The sequence below is a fragment of the Panthera pardus genome, unplaced genomic scaffold, assembly GCF_024362965.1.
Source record: "Panthera pardus isolate Hobbes unplaced genomic scaffold, ASM2436296v1 HiC_scaffold_25, whole genome shotgun sequence".
NCBI classification, from domain to species: Eukaryota; Metazoa; Chordata; class Mammalia; order Carnivora; family Felidae; genus Panthera; species Panthera pardus.
In genome coordinates this window covers 66,918,666-66,929,853 of record NW_026526821.1, presented here as the reverse complement: position 1 = coordinate 66,929,853, position 11,188 = coordinate 66,918,666, and positions in this window count along the sequence as shown.

The following is an 11,188-nucleotide window of genomic DNA, read 5'->3' as shown; positions in this document are numbered from 1 at the left end:
CTCAGTGCCAGTGCAACACTCCTTGAAGTCGTGTGTGTGTGTATATGTACATGTGTGTTAGGGTAGTACATTTACATTTTTCCCCTACAATGAGGGCATAATGCTACAACAAAGGATCCTAAATGGAATGGGCAGGTTTTCCTATTAGATTTACCAATTTTAGGGGTCTCTAGGTCTTGTCTTCTGTCCTCAAGCTTCAACAAGCCATGACTGTCAACCTAAGCTTAAGTTTGCCAAGTTAGACAAATGTCCTTGAGGGAAATGTACTTAGGTACTCTTTGAGTCCCTTTTTTCCCTTAGATATTACCCTGGTCACTCCTTGCTGTTTTACAGTCCAATTGAGTGCTTTTCAGAATGGGCTTTTAAGGGGCACCTGGGTGGCTCAGTCAGTTCAGTGTCCTATTTTGGCTTGGGTCCTGATCTTACTGCTTGTGGGTTCGAGCCCTGCATTGGGCTCTGTGCTGACAGTACAGAGCCTGCTTGGGATTCTCTCTCTCTCTCTCTCTCTCTCTCTCTCTCTCTGCCTCTCTGTCTCTGCCCCTCCTCCACTTGCACTTTCTCTCTTAAAAATAAATAAATAAATCTTTTTTTAATAAAAAAAAGAATAGGTTTTTAAAATATATTTAATTCTGTACTTTAGATTTTTTCCTTTTTTTTTTTTTTTGCAGGAAAATTTAGGAGGCTAGAAAACACTTAGACATCTATACTACTGTGGTACAAGACCATTTCATTTGTTTTCATATTTTCTTTTATAAAATAATAAAGATATTGGGACGCCTGGGTGGCTCAGTCAGTTAAGCATCTGACTCAGGTCACAATCTCATGGTTCATGGGTTCAAGCCCCGTGTTGGGCTCTGTGCTGACAGCTCGGAGCCTGGAGCCTGCTTCGGATTCTGTGTCTCTCTCTCTCTCTCTGCCCTTCCGCCACTCATGCTCTATATCTCTCTCTGTCTCTCTCTCTTAAAATAAATAAACATTAAAAAAATTTTTTTTAAATAATAATAAAGATATTTAAGGTTATAAATTTTCCTTTGACTATGACTTTTGCCATTTCCCATAGGCTTTATTATAAATTGCTATCCTTTTGTTAATGTCTAAATATATTGTGATCTCAGGTTTTATTTCCTTTTTGATGAAGGGGATATTTTAGAAAGCATTCTTTCATTTTAACGTGGTTAAGTGTTTCTATTTTGTTATGTTTTTATATTCTTCTGTTGATTTCTAGCTTAATTGAATTGTGGGCAGAGAATGTGGCTTGTACAATCTTTATGTCTCTGGAATCTATTAAGATTTTCTTTGGGCCAAGTACATGATCAATTTTTATGGATATGCTGTAAGCAATCAAAAAGAACGTGTTTTCTCTGTTTATAGAAACCCTGTGTAAACAGGGATAAGATTTGTGCTTTAAATTAATGTGCTTTTCTCTTTCACATTTCCATATTTGTGTTTTTCTTCCACTGCCCAGAGTAATCTGTTGCCTTAGGTGAAAATTTGGACAGTTACAGCAGGGTAAAAAGAGAGAGTGGTAGTCTATGTTCAGCTTTTGATCACCAAAATAGAATTTTTTAAAATCTAAAGTAGAACAATATTCTTAAAAATCAAGCTTTCACCAGAGAGAAAAGGATTTTCTAAATTCCTTATGTTCATTAGCATATCCAAATACAGGCCTCAGGGATTTTTGCATGCTGCGGTTAAAGTAAACCACAAGTAGACAGAACTCAGTCTGTGAAGTCCTTGTTAGGAGATCACTTTTTCTGTCTTGCTCTTGTCCTCTGTAGTGGAAAAGGGAAAAGACCCGTGTTCTGACCACCTTATTCTGGCTATCACCTTGGACAGAATGGTTTTGAGGGTGATATTGGTCCTGATGGTAGGGCATAGTGGCTTCAAACAATAAGATGTCAGAAAAGCTGGAATAAAAAAAAGAAGGAGGTGGCGCCTGGGTAGTTCAGTCAGTTGAGCTTCTGACTCTTGATTTTGGCTTGGGTCATGATCTCATGGTTTGTGAGTTTGAGCCCCGTGTCCAGCTCTGCACTGGCCATGTAAGCCTACTTGAGATTCATTCCCTCTCTCTCTCTCTCTCTCTCCCTCCCCCCACCTCAAAAACAAATAAATAAACACTTGAAAAGAAAAGAGAAAGAAAAGCTGTCATCAGAGTGGACTTGTACCTCCCTTCCATTTAGAACTCTTAGGAACGTCTACCACTTAAGAGTGGCCTCCTCACCGTCATGTGGGGACGAGCCAGACTGTGATAATATAAGCATGGTCCTGTGGTGAAGGTAGGCAGAGAAAGGGCACAAGTTGAACCCCTTGTCTCCCTCAACCTCTGTGTGGTGTGGAAGCAGTCAGAAGTTCCCATATCCCCTCCAAAGTGGGTGGCTGGCTTCCAGAGTGAGGGTTGAGCTGACCTGGTCCCAGAGGCTGTAGGTGGATGGCAAAAGCTAGAGGTCTGACATTAATTTGGCGTGGAAGAACGTGCAAACCAGGCTTCCAAATCCTAAGCAGGGCTGTTAGAGCCTGCCTGAGTTCAGAGGAGGATAAGGAGGCTACCAGCCACAGACCTAAGCAGTGGATTCCCCCTAATTAGGTACATCAGGGACATCATTACAGAAACCTGGTGACTCTGAAGTCAACACCAGGTCCTGCCCACATAGATCCAAGCCCTCTCTGCTGAACTGCAGATATCCTTTTGAGAGTGGTAGGGTGTGGAAGAAGAAATGCAGAACTCTGAGTATACACCCCAAAGAGACAAAAGACCCAAGACAGACTGAGGTACCATTACTTAGCAAAGGTAAGAACCACTCCTTTTAGTGCCAATGAGGAAAAGCTGGTGAGGAAGATTCGATCATTATAAGGAATTGAGAAGCTACAGTTTTTAGACATAACTAAGTAGTTGTGAGTGCAAATGTGTGACGTCCTTAGCACCCCGTTTCTCTGAGGCACATCAGATTGCTGCTTGTCTTATTCAAGTCCTGTTTATCCCTCATCTACCATTTGTCAATGTGAGCTGTCAAATTATTAAAGAGAAGTATTACCCCCTCCCCACTGAGAGTAATTTTATCAACATTTCTGTTTCTGAGCAATTTTGCCATAAATACTTTTCTGTGTTGATGTTTGGTAACAACATATCAACATATATTTTCTTTGATGGGCTCTATTATTTATCCTTATAAAATATTCATTTCTGTCACATTTAATGTTTTTGGCTTTGAAATCTATCCTATCAGATGGTAACTTAGGGAGTCCTGCTTACTTTGTGTATTAGTTTCCTAGAACTACCCTAACAAAGTGCCAAATACTTGGTAGCTTAAAACCGCGAATTTTTTTTTTTAACATTTATTTATTTTTGAGAGACAGACAGAGTATGAGTGGGGGATGGGCAGAGAGTGAGGGAGACACAGAATCCAAAGCAAGCTCCAGGCCTGAGATGTCAGCACAGAGCCCGACATGGAGCTCGAATTCACAGACCAAACTGTGAGATCATGACCTGAGCTGAAGTCAGATGCTCATCTGACTGAGCCAACCCAGCCGCCCCCACGGAATTTTTTAAGATTTTTTATTTATTATTTATTCATTTATTTATTTTGAGAGAGAGTGTGTGTTCACGTGTGAGCAGGAGAGGGTAAGAGAGAGAGAGAATCCCAAGCAGGCTTAGCATGGAGCCTGAAGCAGGGCTCAAACCCACAAACTGTGAGATCATGACCTGAGTCGAAATCAATAGTCGGGACACTAAACTGACTGAGCCACCTAGGCTCCCCAAAGATTTTTTTATTTTTAAGTAATCTCTACACCCACTGTGGGGCTTGAACTCACAACTCTGAGATCAAGAGCTGCATGCTCTTCTGACTGAGCCAGCCAGGTACCCTACAAACCACAGTTTATTGTCTCACAGTAGTGGAGGTTGAAAGCCTGAGATCAAGGTGTCAATAAGGCCATGGTCCTTATCTCTTCTAGCCTCTGGTGTGTGTTGGCAATCCTTGGCTTATAAATGCATCACTGCAGCCATATGGCCATCTTTTGCCTTTGTGTCTTCACATGGTCTTCCCTCTGTGCGTGCCCATGTCTGCATCCAAATTTCACCGTTTTATAAGGATACCTGTCATACTGCATTGAGGCCCACCCTGATGACTCCATTCTAATTTGATTACCTCTGTAAAAACTCCATATCCAAATAAGGTCTCATTCTGAAGAACCAAATACGGTATGTTCTGAGGATTAAGACCCCCACATATCTTTTGAGGGGTTTATGATTCAAGCCATAACGCTTTGTGTTTGCATGATCTATTTGACTCTTTATTTCCAATTTTTATCATTTTGTTCCTAGTACATTTTTTTTGACAGAAAATATTTAAGAGTCTACTTTTATAGAGAATTCAATCCATTTATATAAATTTTAATACTTTCATCTTATTTTACATCACTAATATACTTTACTATGTTACCTCTTTTCTCCTTTCCTGAATTCTGCTGGGTTAATCAACTCGTAACTATACTTCCCATCAAGATGAAACTGTTTGAACGCTTAATTTTTTTACTTCTTTCATTCTCTCCTTCCTCTTTGCCCCCATTTCTGTTTTTCTTTTTATTAAACTAATATAAAATTTTAGTTTCAGATTATTTTTACATCCTTCCTTATAGAATGGCTCTTTCTGTTGCCAAGAATCTTTTCTTAATCCTTACACAGCAGTTTGCAATCATATTAGCATCAGCCATTTAGATTTAATTGTGTTTAGTTTATGGTTTACCACTGTTTCATATATTATAGTCTAACCCTATTTTGCGATCTTTGTTCTGAATTTCATTTTTATTTGGTTGGAGTACTTCCCAAGCAATTTCTTGGAAATTTCTTCAGAAAGAGCATATGTCTATATATTTTTTGTGCCATTGTATGTCTGAAAAAAGTCTGTCTTTTGTTTTCATATATAATAACTTGGCTCAAAATAGGAATCTCAACTCATGGTCCTTTTCTTTCAAATGCATCTAAATGTTGTTTCCCTATATCTAGAGTCAAATTATGCAGATGAGAAATCTGAACCTGGCCTGATTATCTTCTCATTTGGGCAATTACATCTCTGTCTGAAAGCTTGTAAGATCTCCTTTTCCTTCTTAGGGTTTAGAAATTTCACTGAGATGTGGCCAGGTTGTTTTTTTTCCTGAATTCTGCCCACGACTTTATGAGTTTTTTCTTTCTTTTAAAAATTTTTTTTAATGTTTATTTATTTTTGAAGGAGAGAGAGAGAGACAAAGCATGAGTGGTGGAGGGGCAGAGAGAGAGGAGGACACAGAATCCAAAGCAGGCTCTAGTCTCTGAGCTGTCAGCACAGAACCCCGTGTGAGGCTCCCAACTCATGAACAGTGACATCATGATCTGAGCTGAAGTTGGTTGCTTAACTGACTGAGCCACCCAGGCTCTTTACTTTGTGAGCCTTTTCAACCTGAAAACATTTTTTAGTTCAGGAGAGTTTTTTCTCTATTTTCTTTTCTTCTTTCTTTCTTTCTTTCTTTCTTTCTTTCTTTCTTTCTTTCTTTCTTTTTATAATTTTACCTGCTACAATCATTGTTTTTATCCATCTGGAACTTTTATGATTCCCAGGACCTTTGGCTTTGCCTTTCATGGATCACCTTTTTACTTTTGATTTCCCTTTATCATTTTGCTCAAGGATGCGAGATAAAGATTCCATTTATATGTTCAGATCATTCATTTTCCTTTCATCATCATCCATTCTCTTTTATACCTCTCTTGAATTTTTTGGTAACTTTTTGTTTCAATATAGTTTTTAAAGTACAGAAAAGTTTCAAGAAAAGTATAAGACATCCCTTTTACCAATTGTTTATGGTTTTGCCCCATTGTCTGTGAAATTTTTAAGGAATCATATTTTAAATTTCTGTTTATTCATAGATAGTTTATAGAATTTGTTGCTGTCACAAATAAAGAAATTTTTATTATGTTTTCTGGATGGTTATGTTTGGCATATATGAAAAGTTGGTGGGGGAATATTTATCTAGAAATCAGACTTGTTATTAAACTTTCACATTATTCCTACATTTTTCAATTAGTTTTTTTGTATTTTCTTAGTGGATGACCATATCAACTACAAATAATGACAACTTTATATTTTTCTTTCCTATAATTGAGTGTCTTCCTACTTCCTTATGTTATTATTTTGACAAGGGTCTTCAGAATAATGTTGAATAACAAACACCCTGATCCTCCTGGTCTTATTCCTGATCTTAATGGGCTTTCCCAAGAAATTGAGGAATGTCCCCTGGCATTCACATAAAGAGTGATATTTGCTATTAGTTTTTGAAAAATGTCCCTTCTCAAGTTAAAGAAGTCCCATGTATTTTTAGTTTAAGAGTTTTGATTAATAATTGATGTTAAATTTCATCAGATCTCTCTTCTGTACTTACTATAATGAGCACATAATTTTTCTCATGCAATCTATTAATATAGTGAATCACATTAATAAATTTCCCAATGTTTAACCATCTTTACATCCAGGGCATACTGCTCATTGCTCAAAGCATATTCATCCTTGTGACATTGAGCTATGGCCTTCCTTTCCCCTGACTGTCCTGGTTTTACTGTCATAGTCACATAAGCTTCCCATCTTTTCCTATGCCCTTAAAAACATTTAAAATCAACTAAGAATATAAGGTGATAAAAGTTTGAGGAGTTAATAAATCTCTTGAAGGCCAAATCTAGAAAGTTAAAATGAAAAGTAATGACAATAAAAATGTCCTTTACTCTTCTTACTTTTTGAGAACAAAATCTTTAAACATATCAGCTGATTTTCAGACATCCACTGGTCAGGGCCTCATGGACACCAAACCAAGGAAAAAGCATTGTCATTTCAGAAGTGTCAGAAACTTAGATTAGCCAAGTACTTAAAAATGTATGTAGCTTATAAAGTCTAATAGTACTAAAAGTGATAGAAGCAAAAACAAAAAACAATCACTGTCCTTCCTGCCTCTGCCTCCTCAGCCCCAAAGGCATCCTTTGATGTTTCTTCTGTTGTCACCATATTTCCAAGTCAGAAATTGGATTCTGCTTCTTTCGGTTCTTGTATATAATCTATTGCTTCCCTATTATGGTAGCTGAAGATCTTAACTTTCAAAAACTTTCCACTCTTTTCCCCATTCTTTGAAAATAGCTGTATCTTTTTAAAAAAAAATCCATAGTCATCTTTATGTTAAGTAAATCTTACACACTGCTGAGCTGAATGGTAATGCTCTTTTTTTTAATTAATTTTATTTTTTAAATTTACATGCAAATTAGTTAGCATATAGTGCAACAATGATTTCAGGAGTAGATTCCTTAATGCCTCTTACCCATTTATCCCATGCCCCCTCCCACAACCCCTCCAGCAACCCTCTGTTCTCCATATTTAAGAGTCTCTTATGTTTTGTCCCCCTCCCTGGTTTTATATTATTTTTGTTTCCCTTCCCTTATATTCATCTGTTCTGTGTCTTAAAGTCCTCATATGAGTGAAGTCATATGATATTTGTCTTTCTCTGACTAATTTTGCTTAGCATGATACCCTCTAGTTCCATCCATGTAGTTACAAATGTCAAGATTTCATTCTTTTTGATTGCCGAGTAATACTCCATTGTGTGTGTGTGTGTGTGTGTGTGTGTGTGTATATATATATATATATATATATATATATATATATATATATATACCACATCTTCTTTATCCATTCATCCATTGATGGACATCATTTGGGCTCTTTCCATACTTTGGCTATTGTTGATAGTGCTGCTATAAACATTAGGGTGCATGTGCCCCTTCAAAACAGCATACCTGTATCCTTTGGATAAATACCTAGTAGTGAAATTGCTGGGTCATAGGGTAGTTCTGTTTTTAATTTTTTGAGGAACCTCCTTAATGTTTTCCAGAGTGGCTGCACTAGCTTGCATTCCCACCAGCAGGGCAAAAGAGATGCTCTTTCTCCACATCCTTGCCAACATCCGTTGTTGCCTGAGTTGTTAATGTTAGCCATACTGACAGGTGTGAGGTGGTATCTCATTGTGGTTTTGATTTGTATTTCCCTGATGATGAATGATGTTGAGCATTTTTTCATGTATTGATTGGCCATCTGGATGTCTTCTTTGGAGAAGTGTCTATTCATGTCTTTTGCCCATTTCTTCACTGGATTATTTGGTTTTTGGGTGTTGAGTTTGATGAGTTCTTTATAGATTTTGGATACTAACCCTTTATCTGATATGTCATTTGCAAATATCTTCTCCCATTCCGTCGGTTGCCTTTTAGTTTGGTAATGCTTTTATTACATTTCCTTTCCTGCAAGTTGCTTTGATTTTCTTGTTGTTATTCTTTGCCTCATCTTTTCATTTGCTTACTTTTCCCTGAACCTATTGCTAAGTTTTCTAATATTCCCCAATAGCTCTGTAGAGTGCCTCTCAGTACAATTTCCCACGCCATCAAATCTATTGGATAACCTCCCTTTCCATATGCCTCCTGCCAATCTGCTGTGATGCTCCCCTGGCCAAGGCACAACACTCAGCCTGTGAGTCCCTTTACTCCTTTCCTGCACTGGGTGCTCTGCTTTGTGTTTTCCTGTCTTCTTTCTTGATTTAGTCCCTCCTTTTGATGAAACACATATTCCAGTAGCTTCCTGTGAAAGGCCCTGGTAGTTTTAATCCTTTCCACTTGGACCTAGTGCCTGAAACTCTGCTGAAAAGTTTTGAGACTTTGCATGACTGGCAATATCTTTATTATGTCCTCATGCTCAATTTGCCAGGCCATAGCATTCTAAGTGGAAATTAATTTTGTGGGCATTATTCCTTTTCCTTCTGGCTTCTAACATTACTACTGATAGGTCACCATGATAATCTACTTATTCCCAATGCACCATATGTGATTGTTTTTTCTCTCTGAAAACTTTTAGGATGTTCTTGTCTCCAGTAAGAATAAGTAATATTGTGAAAAACTTCTGTGTGTCCAGAGACTGCTCTTCCACTCTGATGTTATTCAGCCATGTGATCCTCCAACAACCCTATGAGGTTGTTGCTACTATAATTATTCTCATTTTACAGAAATGGAAAACATGACACAGATAGATGAGGTTATTTTCCTCCCAGGGTTTATATCCAGTCCAACTCTACATACTCTTAACCACTATTCTTAGCTTCCTACGAATGCAAAGTTTCAGGCACTAGGTCCAAGTAGTAAGGATTAACACCACCTGCAGTTTGGCCCCTTGATCTATGCACAAGGTCAACTAATTAGGAAGCGGTTTCTCTGTATTAGCCTGCCTTGGACGTTTCCTAACAGGAACCAGCCAGTAGCACTTTTAACAGCCAGCAGGCAGGGAGCTTCCAAAGACAGAGCAGGTATCATTTTCAGCACGGTCTCGTACTACTTACAGCCAATGAGGAGCCTTGCAGAGGGTGAATCACTACTTGTAAGGCTGACGCAGTACCAGTCTTGACAATAGCAAGCACTCCCCTTTGTGACGTCCTGAGGTGTCTTGCACCCAGATGCTGCTAGCTGTTTATGCCTTATCTTCTGTACCTACTGTAGTCCTAGTGATTTTCCTCTTCTTATCTTTTAGAATACCACTGTAGGTGTCCATCATTGGCACATGGTTGATCTGTGTGTGATATTCTTTGTATTTTTTTGTTAACTTTTCCCACATTTGCATCTTCCTACCTGGACTGTGGACAGAGCTATCTTATACATCTTCTAAGTTGTCGTGGCGACAAAGAGACAACATATATATACACATACATGTGTATGTGTGTGCACTTGCCTTTTAAAGACCTTTTATCATAGAACTAATATATCTTCATGCTAAAAAAATTAAAACAGTAAAGAAGGGTAGAAAATAAAAGTTACATTTTCTCAATTCTTTTGAGTCTCCCAAACTCCTGCTTGTATCTCCTGCCATCTCACTGCCTATTTCCACTCCACAGAAACAGCTCCATCCAGAAATTTTCTATGTATATAATAGCATATATATGTATTATATCTTTTAACATAAATGGGATCATGTTATGCATACAGTTCTGAAACTTGGCAGTTTCATTTGTTGTATTATTAACATCTTTCTGTAGCTACAAATTCTTCCCCTTTCAAACAGTTGTGTAGTATGAATGAATCAATTTTTTAAAATCAGTCATCTATTGATGGGCATTTAAGTCCCATCTAGGTTGGGGTTTTTTGTTGTTGTTGTTTGCTTTCCTATTACAATCAATGTTGCAATGAGCTTCCTTGTAAAAACATCTGTAATCACTAATGCAAGCATATTTATAAATGAATTCATTGAAGTGGAACTTCTGGGTCAAAAGGTATATGCACTTGAAACTGTGGTAAGTACAGCCACACTTATTTCCATGAAATCTATGCCAAATCTGCTCTTACTGTGTCTAAGAGGGCTTCTTTTCTTCCATCATATCCAATTCCAGATCACGTAGCTTTTTAATGTTCCTTTATCTACTTTGGAGAGAAATTTGCATCTCTTCGTCATTTCAGTTTCCCTAATAATGATTGAAATTGAGCATATTTTTGGATATTTGTTGGCTACTGGTCTCACTTTTTTGCACTGGGCTGATTTTCATGTTCTCTGGCCATTTTCTAGTGGGCTATCCATTGGTTTGTTGGTTTTACAAGAAGTTTGTTCATTGTCTTGTGGCTTTTTGTTGGTGGTGGTGTTGTATTCATGAAATTAGTCCATTACCTATTATGTGTATTGCCAATATTTTCCCTAGTTTATTGTCTATGGTTTAACCCTGTTTTTTCACTTTGTTACTTCTTATGCATGTGTGGACATGGGGATGTATATGAACTAAGGCAGCTGAAAAGAATAGAGGCTTGTTGAAAGCCCCCAAGCTCATAGGAGTAAAGAGGATGAGGGGGCAGGGAACTTTCCAAGCTCTATTGCTCATGTGCATTTGCTCATTTTACGAGAATCTGCCTTACAGAGCAGCTAGGAAGCAACCATTATCTAAACCTAAGACTCCTGTTTACATAGTGTTCAGTAAAAAAAAAAAGGCAATAAAATAATCTACAAAAATACATAATGAGATAAAAACTAGCTTTCTCCTCCTCCACCCTACCCCAAGAAAGATTCTGGGATATCCAGGATTGAATGACATATTACTGTGTAACTTGTCCATGCCAGCTCTTGGAACCAACTTAATTCTCATCAGCCACTATAATTTATTA